General features: G+C 38.7%; 1 long non-coding RNA gene across 1 annotated transcript; it reads left to right on the top strand.

The window, feature by feature from the left end:
• The first annotated feature begins 4,207 nt into the window (after positions 1-4,207).
• On the top strand, positions 4,208-15,634 carry LOC145520239 (uncharacterized). The gene is made up of 4 exons (XR_014064335.1): positions 4,208-4,917; positions 5,427-6,027; positions 13,809-13,914; positions 14,841-15,634. It is a non-coding gene; the product is annotated as an uncharacterized LOC145520239 (long non-coding RNA).
• Positions 15,635-19,983: the final 4,349 nt, after the last annotated feature.

Here is a 19,983-nt window from a genome sequence, read left to right as displayed (position 1 = left end):
GTCAATCATTGGAGCTTTTGATTGTAGTTCTGGCTACCCCAAATAGCATAAGCCAAGTGTGTCAAATGGGAAATATCTTCAATCAGAACATCTCCCAGGGTTTGACAATTCAAGGCACATGTGATATAGTCACTAGTTTAAGTTTCTACTTCTTAGATCCCTCAAGGCAAATGCCACTGGAATACATTGCCTTGATCAATTTACTCAAGTACACCTATACTAACAGAAAATTTACACATTTTTCTTCTATATATACTGTTAACTTTAGATTTTCTTATCATATATATATATTTTTTTCTTGATCTCTCAATTTCTTAGTTTCTCAATTAGCAATACTAATTTCAGAACAATGCAAAATGTGATTGAGGCAAAGACATATTAAGTTAGATAGAACTTCTAATGAAGTTATGAAATATTTTTCAGAGATATTTTAAAGACAGGAAATAATACCACCACGTAAGCTACCTGGTGTCTGACATGGTGCTAAGTGCCTTTACTTAGCTGTTCTTACATGTATTATTGTCTGCATTGTACAGATTAGAAAAAGTTTTTAAAAATTAAACTGCTGTTGAAGGTTTCCAATCTGTGCCTTTCTCCTCCACTCTGCTGTCATTACTATTTACCTGTGGTAATGAAGTCATAATCTTGTGTATAAAACCTGATGGTGTTAAGAGAGCTCTCAGACAAACCTGGGTTTGAACTCTGACTCACATGCTTTCTAGACTGTGATATGAATAATTTTCTTAACTTCTCTGATTCCCAAGTTCTGAAAATTTGGGCCTCACACCTATCTCTAGAGTTGTGAGAACATTCATGCCAATATTTGGCAACCCACGCCAGTATTCTTGCCGGGAGAATCCCATGGACAGAGGAGCCTGGTGGACTGCAGTCCAGTGGGTCACAAAAGAGCTGGACACGACTGAAGTGACTTAGCACATGACCATATTAAATGATTGAGCCAGATACAGATCCACAAGGAGGTGTTAGAAACACCTCCAGTAGCTATTCCCGCTCATGCTATGGCTGTTCCCATTCATTTTCCAGCTAGAGCTGTCTTACTGCCTCTTCAGTTTTCGTTCCATCACTTTAAGTTCTAACATCTGTTTCTCCTTTCACATTTTGACAGCTGATCATCCTTTCCCTCCCTCATATCAATAGAATCAGAAAAGACAATGACCTGCTGCCTAGCACTGGTCCTTGAATAAATGCTCTCTTCCCATTCTAGTCACCCAGGTAGCTCCAGGAAATCGGTCTTGACGTGTGATTGGATTTCTCAATACTTCTTAGGGATTATGGTGAAGACTTTGCATAAGGTTTTAGTAAGGATTTGATGCCACAGGCATTTAACATGCCTTGCCTTGACTTAACCAGATGGAAGAATGTGGAGGAGGAAAATGGAAGAGATGTATGAAATAGGAACATTTTGGGAGTACGAGGTGACTTTATCAGAATTTGCTAATGAGAATAGTTTCACAATTTGTGAAGCTATTAGAATTATGGCCTTCTTATATAACATTGTGTTCTTAGGTTGTGGAGCCAAAGGTTACATTTTTAAGAACAAAATACCAAGAGAGAGCAGCCCATTTGGGGATTGGCAGTGTGGTAGTGGAAAAAGAGGCTCTGGAGCCAGGAAGGCCTGAATTAAGTCTAGAGTTTGCTGCTTGCCGGCTGCTTTGGGAAAGTAATTCAACTGCTCTGAGTTTTGCTTTTCCAGTCTATAAAATGGGTATAATATTTCTTTTGCAGTGTTGTATTAGAGGTAGAGTTAATACATGTATAAATGCTTGCTATATAGTAATTGATTTTTAATTTAGTGGAAATTTCTAAATGAATAGAATTGTTTTTTTTTTCTCTATATTCGATACAGAGTTATTTCCATGTAGATGTTCTGTCATTCATTATAATAAGTAGGATACCAGCAAACTGGTATGAGAGAGAATGTGCCAGGAAAAAAAAATGTAGCTTTCCTCAAAAACATTCTACATTAAATTATGGCTGCTTGGAAATTCCTCCTCAGCTCTTAAGTTAATTGGCTGTTTAGTAAGGTTATTTTTTGTCATGGCATATCTTTTAGCAGAGATCTATCTAGAATTTAGAGGCCTGTTAGTGAAGCTAATAACCAGCTTTAGAATTGATGTTAATGATTAGATGATGTCATGTTAGTAAAGCATTTTGCTTGTTTAAGAAATGATACTTTTTGTTACTAGTGGAAATATCTTACAACACCTATCATTCACATAATGGCACCAAAATGTTAATTACTTGTATTAATACTATCCAAACTGGATGCAATCTCATTGTATACTTTACCATAAACATTTTGAGAGCTCCCTCAAATTGGGCTAGCCAATAAGTGAATTGTTGACTGAATTATTCCTTTGACTTCTAGCATATCCAATCTGCAAATATTCCAACCTTCAGATGAATAAAATATATATCTAGAAAATCACTTCAACAAATTTAGAGCTGAATAATTTACAAACAGAACAAAGTCTCTTGGTCATCTCCTAAACCACTGAAAACATTCTACACTTTCAGAATTGAATAAAAAAATAATAACACATGTCAACTGGGAGTGAAAACACCCTTTGACACACTGTGGTATGTGGTTGGGTAAAGGGAGCGGGCACTCTGCTGTCCTGGGACACAAGAACTTCAAATGGATCTTGTTTGGGGTTTTGATTCTTGTGGGCAGGCAGCCATAACCACTGAGTACTTTCCATATGAAATCTAAAGTCTGTTTCTGGAACTTGTGGGTAGGAAGAAACTTCCGAAAAAATCTGGCCCAACTTCTCATTAAAGCTTTGATCAGTAGTGCACTGAAAATGAGCATTCATCTGCTGATTCTTCAGTGAAATCCTATTAAAAAGATTATTAAATTCGAGTGTGAAGAGTCATAGAAGACGAGGCAACAACTGAGCCAGGTTGGCAGTGAGTGTGGGGGATTCAAAAGGAGGGAACCTTCTTAGAGAAAGTTATGCCTGAGCTAAGTCAACAAAGAGAAGACTTCGCTTTTATCATTGTCAAGGATGGCGCTATTCAAATCTCTTTGATAAAATTCCTACAACATACTTGTATATTCCTACAACATATTTGGAAATAAATATGTAGAAAGATTATATTCTGTACTAATAATCTATAATTACAATATATTTACAATTATAATAATAAATACAATATAAGCTGGAATCAAGATTACCAGGAGAAATATCAAACCACCTCAGATATGCAGATGATGCCATTCTAATGGCAGAAAGAAGAACTAAAGAGCCTCTTGATGAGGGTGAAAGTGGAAAATAAAAAGCTGACTTAAAACAATATTAGAAAAACTAAGATCATGGCATCTGGTCCCATTGCTTCATGACAAATAAAAGGGGGAAAAGTGGAAATAATGACAGATCTTATTTTCTTGGGTTCCAAAATCACTGCGGATGGTGACTTTAGCCATGAAAATAAAAGACACTTGCTCCTTGGAAGAAAAGCTCTGACAAACCTAGTGAAGTTGAAAGTGAAGTTGCTCAGTCGTGTCTGACTCTTTGTGACCCCATGGGCTGTAGCCTACCAGGCTCCTCCATCCATGGGATTTTCCAGGCAAGAGTACTGGAGTGGGTTGCCATTTCCTTCTCCAGAGGATCTTCCCGACCCAGGGATCGAACCCGGGTGTCCCGCATTGTAGGCAGACGCTTTGCCATCTGAGCCACCAGGGAAGTCCAAGACAGACAAACCTAGACAATGTATTAAAAAGTAAAGTCATCACTTTGCTGAAAAGGTCTGTGTAGTCAAAGCTATAGTTTTTCTGGTAGTTACGTATTGATTGAGAGTTGGACCATAAAGAAGGGTGAGTGCCGAAGATTTGATGCTTCAAACTGTGATGCTGGAGGACTCTTGAGAGTCCCCTGGACTGCAGGGAGATCCAACCAGTCCATCCTAAAGGAGATCGGTCCTGGGTGTCCATTGGAAGGACTGATGCTAAATCTGAAGCTCCAATACTTTGGCCACTTGATGAGAAGAGCTGACTCACTGGAAAAGATTCTGATGCCGGGAAAGACTGAGGGCAGGAGGAGAAGGGGGCAACAGACCAACTCAATGGACATGAATTTGAGCAAACTCCAGGAAATAGTGAAGGGCAGGGAAGTCTGGAATGCTGCAGTCCATGAGGTCACAAAGAGTTGGACATGACTTAGCAACTGAATGACAGCAACAAGATAGTTTTTATTGTGATAAAAAGTGATAGACTCTTGTTTTATTTCTTCTTTCTAATTGATAGTCAAAATTTAAGTTGATTCATTAACATTACTAATAATAACAATCACTTTTACAGTTTTTTTTTTATCATGTGTCACCATGGTGATAATCGTATGATAGGCATTAAAAGAGTTAATGCATGAAAAGTACTTAGATCAGTTCTTGGCACACAGTAAATGCTCAAAAGTATTTTTGGCAATTATTATTATCACAAATCTGCTGTTATATATAATCTATTACAAAATGAATGTGAGGCCAGAGTTTGAAGAGATTTAGTAATTTACTCAAGATCACAGAGCTAGTAAATTTACAAATTTGGGATTGGAATTCAGGAATCTCTAACTCAGAGTGCCCAAACTGAATTACTGTGATTCAGTTTATTAAATTATTCTCTAACAACCTGCGAGCTAAATCTATGTTAAGTAATAGTAAGGAGAACATGGAGCTTCCTTGGTGGCTCAGACAGTAAGGAATCAGTCTGTAATGTGGGAGACCTGGGTTCAGTCCCTGGGTTGGGAAGATCCCCTGGAGGAGGGCATGGCAACCCACTCCAGTATACAATGTTCTTGCCTGGAGAATCCCATGGACAGAGGAGCCTTGTGAGCTACGGTCCATGGAATCGTAAAGAGTCAACCACGACTGAGTGACTAAGCACCACAACACAAGGAGAACGTGAGTTAATTCATATTACTTTAGTCTAGATTATTGCTAGTCAGTTTTCTTTTAAGCCCTGATATATGTTGTACATTGTAATGAACAAAAATTTATTAATTAGTAATATTTGAAATCTCTGGAGATAAAGTAGATAAGTATTTACAGGGGCTACCAATGTACCAGGAGTCTGATAATATTGGTAAAAAAATGTCTAACTAGGTATAAGAAATGAATTTGTGTTGGTATAAGAAATCATATAGTGGGGGAGGAGACAGGCCAACATGGGAGTCAGTAAAGGCAAGTGGCAGCCCCTGGGAAACCTAAGAAGCAAATCTGATAGTCCTTAGATTATATTGGGGGTTTATGTGGATTTCACTTTCTACAATTAGATCTGCATAAAACACTTTGCCAGTCAGCTGCATTTACAAACTTCAGCAAACTAGAAACCTTTGGTTTTGTTTTTATTTGTGTGCTCTCTGCTCTTTCTTCTAATTATTTTTGCTTTCCTCCATTTCTTTCTCTTTCAGCTCTTGTGATAGATTAGCGAAATATCAGGAAAGCCACTCAATCTGAAAGCAAAAGATTATTAGCAAATGTTTTATGAGAAGCACAGTCCTCACTTTTCTGGAAACTGGGGGTACCCTAAGATGGAACCATGGGTGCCAGATCCAGCTTGAAGAGATGGAAGGTTTCTCTTTATACTTTCATCTGGGTTGAGACTGGTCATTTCTGGGGACCTAAGAAGGTGCCTCTAATACCCACCCCCACACCTGCTCCCATCTGAAATTTTAGCATTAGGTTCTTCTCTCACAGCTTCTGTTGCAATGGAGGGGCAGGGTCCGCAAGTACATGTGAAAACAGACCTGAGGAAAGATCCACTCTGTAAATGTGGTGTGAGGAGCAGTGTGGGTCTGCTTTCCAGTGAAGTCACCGTAACTAGTGAAATTGAAAAAACAACCATTTAAACTTTTGAAAATTGTCCAAAGAGCATCCTGTATATGAAGAAACATTTATGAAAGAAAATCTATTATATTTGGGTGAGAATACTAAGCCTCTTTGGCACCTGAGCCATGAACTGCTCCATCACTTCCTCCTCGCGTCCCCAAGCTGAACTTGGCTGCATTTCAGGTGAGTGTGACGAACAGGGAGCTCTCTTCCCCCAGCTCTCAGTTAAGGACTATGGTATCTCCTGGGAGGTTCAGAAAGTCAGAATTTCTCATCCCTTCCAGGGCATCACATGGTGATAAAGGGATCAACCCAACAAGGCATTTGAAATAACTGTACATAGAAACACCTAAATACATAAAGCAAATATTAGCAAACATAAAGGGAGAAGTTGACAGTAATACAACAATTATAGGAGACTTTAACACCCAATTCTACCAATGGACAGATTTTCCTGATAAAAGCAACAAGGAAATACTGATTTTAAGTGACAAATAGGACTAGATAGTGTCAATTGATATATATAGAACATACCACCCCAAAGCAGCCAAATACATATTCTTTTCACCTGCACATGAAACATTCTCCAGGAAATATCATGTTAGGCCACAAAATAAGTCTTAATAAATTTAAGAAATCATATCAAACATTGTTTCCATCACAACATGCGATCATCTCAATAGAAGCAGAAAAATCTTTTGACAAAATTCAGCACCCATTTATGATAAAAACTCTCCAGAGGGAACATACCTCAAAATAATTAAGACCACAAATGACAAACCCACAGCTTATATCATACTCAATGGTGAAAAACTGAAAGATTTTCCTCTAAGGTCAGAAACAAGACAAGGACACTCACCCTCACCACTTTTATTCAATGTAGTATTGGAAGTCCTAGTCATAGCAGTTAGAAAATAAAAAGAGATGAAACATCCAAACTGGAAAGGAAAAAGTGAAACTGTCACTTTGCAGATGACATAATATTATATATAGAAAACCCTAAAAACTCCTTCAAAAAGCTATTAGAATAAATGAATTCAGTAAGGTTGTAGGACACTTAGTTAATAACAGAATTTCATTGTATTCCTATACAATAATAACGAACTATCAGAAAGAGAAATTAAGAAAGCTACTTAATTTACATTTACACAAAAAAGAATAAATTTCACCAAGGGGGTGAAGGACTGTATTTTGAAAACTGTAAGACGCTGATGAAAGAAATTGAAGATGGTACAAGTAAGGGGAAAGACATGCAGTGCTAGTGGACTGTAATAATTAATATTGTTACAAGGTCCATACTATCCAAAGCAATCTACAGATTTAATGTAATCGCTATCAAAATACCAATGGCATTATTCAAAATACAAAACAAATAATTTTATAACTTGTATGGAAACACATAATACTTCAAATAGTCAAAATATTCTTAAGAAAGAAGAACAAAGTTGGATATATTATGCTCCCTAATTTCAAACTATACCATAAAGCTTATAGTAATCAAAATTGTATGGTACTAGCACAAAAACAGACACATAAACTGGTGAACAATATAGAGAGTCTTGAAATAAACTCATGTTTATATGGTCAATTAATTTTTGATAAAGAAGGCAAGAATACACAATGAGGAAAAGACAATCTCTTCAATAAGTGTTGTTGGGAAAACCAGACAACTGTTTGTGAAAGAATGAATCTAGATCACTTTCTTTCACTATTAAATGAAAATAAACTCAAACTTGATTAAAGACAAATATAAGGTCTGATATTAGAAAACTAGGGGAAAATATTAACCATACACTCTTTGACATCAGTCTCAGTAATATTTTTTTTTGGATTTGTCTCCTCAAGCAAGAACAACAAAAGCCAAAATAAACCAACAAAACTATATCAAACTAAAAAGCTTTTGCATATCAGATGAGATCATCAATAAAATTAAAGAGAAGTCTACTGAATGGGAGAAAATATTTGCAAATGATATATCTGATAAGGGATTAATATTCGAAGTATATAAAAACTACACGTCAATGGGCTTCCCAGGTGGGTCAGTGGTAAAGAATCTGCCTGTCAATGCAGGAGATGAGGGTTTGATCCCTGAGGAAATGGCAATCCACTCTAGTATTCTTGCCTGGGAAATCCCACAGACAGAGAAGCCTGATCTTCAGTCCATGGGATTGCAAAAGAGTCAGACATGACTTAGCAACTGAACAACGATACACCTCAATATAAAAAAAATCTGATTAGAAATGGGCAGAGGACCACCAAAGATATTTTTCAAAGGAAGAAATATAGATGGCCAACAGACACGTGAAACAATGCTCATCATGAACCATCAGCGAGATGCAAATAGAAACCACAATGAGATATTACCTCACACTTGTCACCATGGCTATTATTAAAAAGGCAACAAATAATCAGTGTTGGCAAAGATGTGGAGAAAAAGGAACCCTTGTACACTGTTGGTGGGAATGTAAATTTGCACAGCCACTATAGAAAACATGGACTTTCCTCAAAAAATTAAAAATAGAACTAGCATATAATCCAACAGTTCCACTTCTGGATATTTGTCAGAAGAAATGAAAACACTCATTTGAAAAGATATATACATCTTTATGTTCATTGCAGCCTTATTTACAATAGTCAAGATACGGAAACAACCTAAGTGTCCATAATTAGATGAATGGATAAAAAGATGATATATATATATATATATAAAGGAATATAACTCAGCAATAAAAAAGAATGAAATCTTACTATTTGCAACAACATGGATGGACCTAGTGAGTATTATGCTAAGCGAAATGAATCAGAGAAAGATAAATATTGCATAATTTCACTTACATGTGAATCTAAAAACCAAAACAAATGAACAAAACCCAAAACTGAAACAGAGTCATTGATACAGAGAGCAAACTGGTGGTTGCCAAAGGAGAGGAGGGTTGGCAGTTGGGTGAAGAAGGTGAAGGGAATTTAGAGATATCAACTTCCAGTTATGAAATAAATGTCATGGATTTTATGAACAGCATAGGAAATATAGTTGATAATATTGTAATAACTCTGGTGTGGTGACAGACGTTATTGGGCTTAACATGGTGATTAATTTGTAACGTATATAAATGTTGAGTCACTACCTCACACACCTGAAACTAATATAATGCTGTATTTAGTTATACTTGAAAAAAGATACACAATTTAAAACATTTAAAAATAGGAAAAAAGAGGTTTGCATTTGGGCCTGGTAAAGGCACAGAGGGATCCCAGAAATCTAAGACGAGAAAGTAAAAATTGAGTCAGACAGAGAGATCCAGAGCATTTGATGTCCAAGACTTTTTCTTTTGGAGATCTTATCAGTTTCCACTGATGTTTGGCTTGCTCCTTTCTTGTCTGATTTTGATCATTGCTTATAATCAAGTCCCTTTGATCATTGCTTATAATCAAGTCCATTGTCTGTGTGTGTGTGTGATGGTGGTGGCGGGTGTGGTGGAGGACACTTTGGGATATTTGTGGTCTATATTTAGAGTAAATGAATTTTTGAAGATTTTATTAGAAAAACTAGGAAGAACCTATGAAGACACCAGATGTTGTGTAAAGATATTTGGTGAATGAAATTGCAAAGGGCTAAGAAAAGGCAGAACCAGAAGCTTCCGTTGTTAAGGCCATAGCTCAACCTAGAGCTCTCCTTCGGGCATTACATTTTATAGACATGAATTCTGCAGATAAAGGCCTCAGACCATATGGGTCGGACAGGACAAGAAAGTCTTTGTCCTGCCTTTATGTGGACTCTTGGGGCCAGTAGCTGTACCAGATACACATGTGTATGACAGACTTAGTCGAGTTAAAATCGCAGAAAGCCAGGGGGAAACCCCTCCTGAAGAATGCGCTGGGAATACTTGCAGAAGACAATTGGACTATCAAAGTATAATCTAGATATCTTTAGCTTGAATGCTCTCCACCTGTGTGGCCCAAGGACTCTAGGTTAGTGATTCTCAATTGTTGGGGGGAACATTTTCTTGCGGATGGGTAAGGATCTCATCAGAATTTAAGGGTGAGCATATGTGTGTATTTCAAGATGTAAGTTCAATATACTTACTTAGTAACACAAATTGCAGAGAATGAAGCTCTGTAGTCCTTTTGGTTGGTGGAAATATACAGAAGATAAAATGAGAAAGCACTGTTAAAGAGACACAAGGTAGGAAGTATTGATAAATCATGTTGAAGATCCATAGAATATAAAGGGTTTGGTAACAAAACATTTTTCTTTGATGAGATGCAAGGGTATTCTCTGCTGTTGGAGCAGTGGACCTAGGGCTGTATTTGACTCAGTGACTGTGGAGGTTAAGAATGTTCACAAATTGCAATATTTTGTGTTGATCAGATTTTCAGGTCTCTCTCCACCTTTTCCCATGGAGCCTCTCATGAGAAAGAGCATTAAAAATTCTCATGTGGTCTACGGAGACTCTCCTGTGTGTGTTAATTGCTCAGTTGTGTCCAAATCTTTGCAACCTCATGGACTGTAGCTTGCCAGGCTCCTCTGTCCATGGAATTCTCCAGGCATGATTACTGGAGTGGGTAGCCGTTCCCTTTTCCAGGGATCTTCCTGACCCAGGGATCAAACTCTGGTTTCTCGTGTTGCAGGCAGATTCTTTACCATCTGAGCCACCAGGGAAGCCTGTAGACTTTCTTAGGGAGGCTCATACTCATTTCAGAAAGCTCTTGGCTTGGTAACATGAATTTTCTGATGCTAGATGACTGGTTGGCCAGAAACCATGAATCTTAAAGTTTTTAGGAGTATTTGAGGTTGTACGCTCTTTTTATGTGCAAGACTACACAAGGATGAAACGTCATTTAGGTGTTAAGTAGACTCTTTAAAATGGGAGTCATTCATATCTCTAGTGGTATGAATTATACCTTGAAAAATAGAATCATCAGTTCACAAATGTGGCCTAAATAAAGTGTTCTGGCTTTCTGTTTTGTTCCTCACCCTCTGGTCCTAACCTCTAAATCCATCCTGCACTCCCGGCCTGTGGAAGGCAACTCCTTGGGAGGAAATCACGGTGGGATCTTTTACTGACTTGCTTTGGGTGGGGCTCAGGCAACAGGAAGCACCAGTGGGAGCTCTGAGGGAGGAGGAGAGTCTTTGCTGTCTCATCTTGGGCAGTAGCCACGTCCCACCACACTCTGCCTCTTGCTGGGTGTCTTCCTCTCCTCAGCCCCAGCTCCTACTGAACTCTGACAACAACCGCATTGATGTTTCTTCCTGTGTGTCTCCAGCGCTGGGAATGCTAATGCCTTCCAATGAGCAAGTTCCGGTTGCCATTTTCTGAACACTTTACCATTCTAAATTTATTTTCTTTTGAACTTACTCACACCTATGTAAATCATCTCTTTACTCAAGCTTTATATCATTTGCACCCTTTGGGAGCTACTTCTTGTCTTCTGGGACGCTGACTGACGCACGAGGTGATTGAAGCTTGTAAATTATCATATGTGAAATGAATCGCCAGTCCAGGTTCCATGCATGATACAGGGTGCTTGGGGCTGGTGCACCGGGATGACCCGGAGGGATGGGATGGGGAGGGAGGTTTGGAGGAAGGTGGGAGGGGGGTTCTGGAAGGGGAAATCATATACACCCGTGGTGGATTCATGTCAATGTATGGCAAAACAAATACAATATTGTAAAGTTAAAAAATAGATAAATAAACTAATTAAAAAAAACAAAACAGCAAAAAAACACTGGAGTGGAATCTGAAGTAGATTGGCCACTAACTGATTCTGTGATCCCTGTAGAAAATGCTTTAGCTTCTCTGAACCTCTATTTCACCTTGTGTAGAAAGGGCAGGACTTTATTCCTTGACTCGAAACCATACATCGCATAAATGGCTGTAAGAGAAAGTGGCAGGTCGGACTGAATGACAAGCCTTGTCGTTTTTAGATAATGGAAACAGATCCAAGTGCAAACAGGCTGCATTGGAAACTATTCAGGTGCTGTGGGGAAATGTTTTTCTTTGTAAGGGAAAAAATACTAAGAAAATTCTCTCTCAAGCCACACATAATCTCGGGCTGGATTTCCTCTAGATAAGGAAAACTGATGCAAGGGCCCAGGAAGCTGGGCAGAAGTAGAATCATAAGGACTTCCTGTGAGACAAGGCAGCCATTTCCTTGATTCAAAATGCTGTAGTTAAGGAGGATTACGTCACTGTGGAGATGTGGGTGGGTTGCCACCATTGCCTAACAGCACGTGTGGGGAGCTGCAGCTGACAATGTGAACAACCCTTGGACTCTAGTTCTATACCCTTCTAGGTGCCCATCTGGGGCCACTGTTTCATTCATTCAGTTTTTAGACCATATCAGGTTATACTTGTCACTCTTAATGAGTTCTTTTTTTTTTTTAAACAATTTTCCATTCACAGGTCTCAGAGAGCACAAAAACGAAAGGTTTAAAGACAACTGTACTTTATATTTTTTTGAAGAACCACATAAATTTTAAATAAAACTAGAGTGATTCATTCAGCTTCCAGAGTTCCTCTTTCCTGGAGAGCTCTAAGGTGCTATTAGAACTATTTCAGGAGGTAAGCTACTGAGATGTCAAATGTGGGGATGAATAGGAGATTATGGAGAAAAAAGCAAGCAGGGAAAAATAAATGAAGAAATTGATGGAGAGAAGAAATAAATTTGTAAAGAGGGAGACTGAGAAAGAGTGGGGGACTGGGAGCTAAATTTTACTTAAATGAACAATGATGGCTACATTGTGTTAGCTTCTTGACTAAACAAAGAAGGAGGGAAAAACCATCTTAGTGATATTTTGAGCATTTTTCATTGAATATTTAATTTGAAAGTAAAATTTCCAAAAGCAATACTGAAGATGATGACTCACAAAAAAATCTGTATATAATAGTGGATGAATGAATTTTTGAAAATGTTCAAGGATAGCTGTCTAACATAATTTAATACATTTTGAAAAAAAGAACAAATGGAATAATATCCCCACTTGATTTTGTTCATTGTTCTTTATTCATCATGAGAAAGGAAAGGTCATTTGAGATGAGCATAGGCATTCTTACTAAAAGTGACAGCAATCATTTAATTGATGTCTGTGCTGGGGATAACTTTTCTAGGTATAAAAATCCTTCAGCTTCCAAGGCCAAGGAACATGCTCTGTTACACCGATGCTATATGGATTTCTTTTTGAAGTTCTTCCAACTTTTATTAGTTCTGTTTGATTTTATTTGGGATATTTTTTATGCAGCCAGTATCATTTGCACATTAAGTTTCCAAGCAATCCTTATTCAGGTTTGGCACATCAGAGCAAGACTTAAATGTCTCATTCTGTTAATATGTCATGTTTTGGCGTGTATACTGTCGTTATTCATGGTACTTAATTTTGCAGTCTTCTTCCTTCTTCTTGTTGCCTTATCTATAGCTCATGTTCCTCCTGAGGTTGTAGAGATGAAAAATATATGAGAGAAATACCAAAGAAGAGACTGGTCACCAATTCTCTAGATTCTGATGAATATCATTAAGATATTCCCTTTTGATATTTATCATAGATTATAAGAAATTCCTAGTGACCCTTTATGTTCATAACACTAGTGGCAAAGGATGAGGTGGTGGGATAGCATCACTGATTCAATGAACATGAAGTTGGGCGAACTCCGAGAGATGGTAAGGGAGGCCTGGCATGCTACAGTCCATAGGGTTGCAAAGAGTTGGATATGACTTAATGATAATAACAAATGAAATTGTAGACTATAAGTGATTTCCAGTTATTCTGATGCTTTAGCTTTTATAGAAATGATACATCATTGTCATGAGAATTGATCTGAAATTAACTACTTGAATCCTCAAGGGCCTCAATAGCTGAAATTATAGTTTCCTTTTAAATTATAGGCTTTAATTAAAATTTTTCAAATGACTTTTGCTTAAAAATTTTTGTTGATACCTGTTGAGAATGTTAATCATTGTCACTTCAGCATTTCAGCTCTAAGTGAACAACAGTGCCTGCAAATATAATGCATAAGAAAGGCCAATCCACACCGTTAAACTGAAAGTCAAATTGCACCTATCACGTATATGTTGGTGAGTATACGTTTCTTTTGATGTTTCATTGGTGTTATTCTTGTTTCCATTAGAATTCTGATGACTTATCAGTTCAAAGTGGATTACCAAAAACAGTTTAGGCTTCCCTAAAAAAAATCAAAAGCAAAACTTTAGACTGAAACATAGTCTCATTTTATAGGTGGTAAGATGTACCAGTGAGGCATTACCTGTGGGGGTTTACTATTTTCTCAGACAAGAACATTGCAGCATAACTGAGCAATTTTTGTTTTCTAGAGGAAGGGCATTTCTGGCCGATGAAGCCACTTATAAAAAGGTGTGAAGGAACAGGGAAGGGGGAAGGGAGACGGGCGGGCACAGAGATGTGTTGGGAGAGTGAAAAGGGAACCAGAGGGAGGAGAAAGGGTCTTGCGGTCAAGCTGAGAAATGTAACTTTTATCTTGAGGATGAGTGTGGAGTTGATGGAGAGACGGAGAGGGAGATAGTCACTCAGAGTGTGACATGATCAGAAGTGCCTGGATTTATTTAATCCAGGCTTTCCCCTGGCACGGCCGAGTCACAAAGTCACTCTGGAATTCTCCCCTCCAGTCACTGACTGAGACAGAGAGGCAGCCATGAGCCAGAGGGGCATTGGGTTCCTTAGAGCCCCCTTCTTGCCTGGGAAATGACTCCTTTGCTTAATTCAGAGGACAACTGAACTTGCTTATAAAATTTCTGTTAGATGACCTGTCAACATATTTGCTTAAATAGAAGCAGGAGATCAGAAGAGCAATAGCTCTTCCTCATTATGCATCTGTTTTGTGTCCTTTGCTGCACTGAAGACACATTTGAATTTCCTAGCCAATTCTGACTGAATGGAAACTCAGAGCCTACAAATAGGGACAGAGGCATTCTATTGTTATTAAGGGACTTTTCTTAATTCATTCCTCTTTCTCATTTTTCATTAGGATTATGCAGATGTGGACTTAAAAGAACTCTCTCAAGCAGGCAGCTATGTTCACTGTTCAAATGGGTGATTATTCTTCTAAGCCAGTCTTACCCTCAAGGAAAGAGGAAGGAGAAAAAGAGGAGACAAAGAGATTCAGTTCCTGCCCCAGGCGCAGCGTGTTCTCACTGGAGAATGCATCCAGATTTCCAAACTGGAGGACTGTCCCCATGGTTGATATTTTTAGATCAGTACTGAAAAATCAGAGACGTTATCTGGAAAACAATCAAACAAAAGAGCTTCTCAATCTACACTGATAGAAACCCAAGTTATAGACAAGGGTAATGACTAAAATGCATAGTAGGCAATCAAATATTTTAAAAATAAATATTGAGCAAATGTTCTCCTGGAAGTTGAATGACTTATGGATATATGATGCTCCAGTATAAGACTAAACTATCTGGATGTGTCACTCTTTGTGGGAATTTTGCTGCATTGGTCAGGTTTGTTTTGTTTGCTTCTATTTGCTTGGAATCAAAGATTTGAAATCCAAGAACAATTTGTCCATCTTGAGCCCTCTAACTCAACAGAGCACACTTACAATATGTTTTCACTATTAATTTATTCAGTGGCACTGTGTCCGCCATTTTTGGTAAACCGATGAAGTAAGATAACCTCTGGCCTTCACGAATATTTGGTTCAAGACAAAGGAGCATTTCTTAGAAAGTATGAAAGTGAGATCATGTGGAACACGGCTCCAACAGTAGTCCACTAGCTTACTCCTTTATTTCAATAAATTTCCAGCATTCTCAAACATGGCACAATTCAGGTGTTTCTTCCTGTCTGCCTCTAAATATATTCAGGTTTCTCCCTTAAAAAATCTCGCCTTTGCACACTGTCTCGTTTGCGCCTTTCATAGAGAAACTTCTTGAAAAATGAGTCTCTGTTATTTGCATCTCCCCACCATCCACTGAAACCATCATTCTATCAACTATTGATTATGACCAGCACCACGTCCCTGACTCTGCTCAAGTCGCCCTTGTGATGTTGTTAATGATTGCTGGATACAAAGACTTTTTCCTTTTTATGTTTTTTTTCTTTTTGATGTTTGCTAAATAAAACACTTTGCCCCCTGCCCCCGTCCCTTTCTTATGACTCTCTTTCCTGCTTCCTAGGATATTAGCACATTCTAGAAGACTGAACTGTTGCTCTCTCCCTCGCCTCCTCTGCCCCTTCCTTCATCTAGTTCTCAGTTTTCCTCCAGAGAATCAAATTTCCCATCATCCTCAGCCCACATGGTCCCAGAGAGTCTGGCCCAGCTTCTTGGGTCCAGGGCTGGGCACCTGGCCCTGGCCTCTACAGTGGGCATATTCTATCCCAGTCCTCCCTGGAGGAGAGCATGGCAACCCACTCCAGTATTCTCGCCTGGAAAATTCCATGCACAAAGGAGCCTGGTGGATTAAAGTCTATGGGGCCGCAAAGTCAGACACGACTGAGGGATCAAATCTGTCTGTACCTTCATTTAAACATAATTTAATTGCACAGTCAGAAAATCTGAACTTCAATAATTTTAACAACTTTAAGCTTAAAATTCCTGAAGTTGTTAAATCCTCAGGAATTTTAAGGTCCAACAACTCCAATGCACAAATGATTCTATTTTGAATATCCATTTGTGTTTCTTGGCCGAATTAATTATTACTATGAAAACTGCCAAACAGTAAGTTTTATAGTTCAGTTCTTCCTTCTATACTTATTAGTTGGCCTTCTAAACCTAAAGAACAGCTTATTTATTTATGAACTCATTGATGAACTCATTATGAATTATTGATACCTAGCAATGATTATTAATACCTAACAATGGAGAGTATGAAAAGACAAAAAGATAGGACACTGAAAGATGGAATCCCCAGGTCGGTAGGTGCCCAATATGCTACCAGAGATAAGTGGAGAAATAACTCCAGAAAGAATGAAGAGACGGAGCCAAAGCAAAAACAACACCCAGTTGTGGATGTGACTAGTGATGGAAGTAAAGTCTAATGCTATAAAGAGCAATACTGCATAGGAACCTGGAATGTTATGTCCATGAATCAAGGTAAATTGGAAGTGGTCAAACAGGAGATGGCAAGAGTGAACATCGACATTTTAGAATCAGTGAACTAAAATGAACCGGAATGGGTGAATTTAACTCCAATGATCATTATATCTACTACTTTGGGCAAGAATTCCTTAGAAGAAATGGAGGAGCTATCATAGTCAACAAGAGCCCAAAATGCAGTACTTGGATGCAATCTCAAAATGACAGAATGATCTCTGTTTGTTTCCAAGGCTAACCATTCAATATCACGGCAATCCAAATCTATGCCCCAACCAGTAATGCTGAAGAAGCTGAAGTTGAACGGTTCTATGAAGACCTACAAGACCTTCTAGAACTAACACCCAAAAAAGATGTCCTCTTCATTATAGGGGACTGGAATGCAAAAGTAGGAAGTCAAGAAATACCTGGAGTAACAGGCAAGTTTGGCCTTGGAGTACAGAATGAAGCAGGGCAAAGGCTACTAGAGTTTTGCCAAGAGAATACACTGGTCATAGCAAACACCCTCTTCCAACAACACAAGAGAAGACTCTACACATGGACATCACCAGATGGTCAATACTGAAATCAGATTGATTATATTCTTTGCAGCCAAAAATGGAGAAGCTCTATACAGTCAGCAAAAACATGACCGGGAGCAGACTGTGGCTCAGATCATGAACTCCTTCTTGCCAAATTCAGACTGAAATTGAAGAAAGTAGGGAAAACCACTAGACCATTCAGGTATGACCTAAATCAAATCCCTTATGATTATACAGTGGAAGTGAGAAATAGATTCAAAGGATTAGATCTGATAGACAGAGTGCCTGAACAACTATGACAGAGGTTTGTGACATTGTACAGGAGGCAGGGATCAAGACCATCCCCAAGAAAAAGAAATGCAAAAAGACAAAATGGTTGTCTGAAGAGGGCTTACAAATAGTTGAGAAAGAAGAGAAGTGAAAGGCAAAGGAGAAAAGGAAAGATATACCCTTCTGAATGCAGAGTTCCAAAGAATAGCAAGGAGAGATAAGAAAGCCTTCCTAAGTGATCGATGCAAAGAAATAGAGAAAAACTATAGAATGGGAAAGACTAGAGATCTCTTCAAGAAAATTAGAGATACCAAGGGAACATTTCCTGCAAAGATGAGTACAATAAAGGACAGAAATGGTATGGACCTAAAAGAAGCAGAAGATATTAAGAAGTGGTGGCAAGAATACACAGAAGAACTAAACAAAAAAGACCTTTATGACCCAGATAATCACGATGGTGTGATCACTCACCTAGAGCCAGACATCCTAGAATGTGAAGTCAAGTGGGACTTAGGAGGCATCACTATAAACAAAGCTAGTGGAGGTGATGGAATTCCAGTTGAGCTATTTAAAATCCCAAAAGATGATGCTGTGAAAGTGCTGCACTCAATATACCAGAAAATTGGAAAACTCAGTAGTGGCCACAGGACTGGAAAAGGTCAGTTTTCATTCCAATGCCAAAGAAAGGCAATGCCAAAGAATGCTCAAACTACTGCACAATTGCACTCATCTCACATGCTAGTAAAGTAATGATGAAAATTCTTGAAGCCAGGCTTCAACAGTACATGAACCATGAACTTCCAGATATTCAAGCTGGATTTACAAAAGGCAGAGGAACCAGAGATCAAATTGCCAACATCCGCTGGATCATCGAAAAAGCAAGAGCGTTCCAGAAAAACATCTACTTCTGCTTTATTGATTATGCCAAAGTCTTTGACTGTGTGGATCACAACAAACTGTGGAAAATTCTTGAAGAGATGGGAATACCAGACCACCTGACCTGCCTCTTGAGAAATCTGTATGCAGGTCAGGAAGAAACAGTTAGAACTGGACATGGAACAACAGACTGGTTCCAAATAAGGAAAGGAGTATGTCAAGACTGTATATTGTCACCCTGCTTATTTAACTTATATGCAGAGGGCATCATGAGAAATGCTGGGCTGGATGAAGCACAAGCTGGAATCAAGATTGTCAGGAGAAATATCAGTAACCTCACATGTGCAGATAACATCATGCTTAGGGCAGAAAGTTATAAGAAGAAAAACTAAAGAGCTTCTTGATGAAAGTGAAAAAGGAGAGGGAAAAAGTTGGCTTAAAACTCAGCACTCAGAAAACTAAGATTGTGCCATCCGGTTCCATCTCTTCACGGCAAATAGATGGGGAAACAGTGGAAAGAGTGACAGACTTTATTTTGGGGGGCTCCAAAATCACTGCAGATGGTGACTGCAGCCATGAAATTAAAAGACACTTGCTTCTTGGAAGAAAAGTTATGACCAACCTAGACAGCATATTAAAAAGCAGAGACATCACTTTGCCAACAAAGAACTGTCTAGTCAAAGCTGTAGTTTTTCCAGTGGTCATCTATGAGTGTGAGAGTTGGACTATAAAGAAAGCTGAGCGCTGAAAACCTGATGCTTTTAAACTGTGGTGTTGGAGAAGACTCTTGAGAGTCCCTTGGACTTCAAGGAGATCCAACCAGTCCATTCTAAAGGAAATCATTCCTGAATATTTATTGGAAGGACTGATGTTGAAGCTGAAACTCCAATACTTTGGCCAGCTGATGGGAAGAACTGAGTCATTTGAAAAGACCCTGATGCTGGGAAAGATTGAAGGGGGAGGAGAAGGGGATGACAGAGGATGAGATGGTTGGATGGCATCACCGACTCAATGGATATGAGTTTGAGTAAACTCCAGGTGTTTGTGATGGACAGGGAGGCCTGGTGTGCTGCAGTCCATGGGGTTGCAAAGTGTCGGACACGAGTGAGTGACTGAACTGGACTGAACTGAGCACTGAGTATAAACTCATTGATACCTATTTTTAGCCAATAGATTGCAAACAATTATTATCATCACTTATTTTGATGCTCAAATTGTCCACAATTTGGCCAGTAGTAGGCTCTTTAAACTGGCACCTCTTACCTTCTCTGATGCGGGGAAAAATTGAGGACAGGAGGAGAAGGGAACCACAAAAGATAAGATGGCTGAATGTCATCACTGGCTCAATGGACATGAGTTTGTGGAAACTCTGGGAGATGGTGAAGGACAGGGAAGCCTGGTGTGCT

This window comes from Giraffa tippelskirchi, chromosome 9 (assembly GCF_054371585.1).
Source record: "Giraffa tippelskirchi isolate mGirTip1 chromosome 9, T2T-mGirTip1v1.2.pri, whole genome shotgun sequence".
Lineage (NCBI taxonomy): Eukaryota > Metazoa > Chordata > Mammalia > Artiodactyla > Giraffidae > Giraffa > Giraffa tippelskirchi.
The sequence above is the reverse complement of the archived record's forward strand: the minus strand, read 5'-3'. Positions and strand labels throughout refer to the sequence as shown.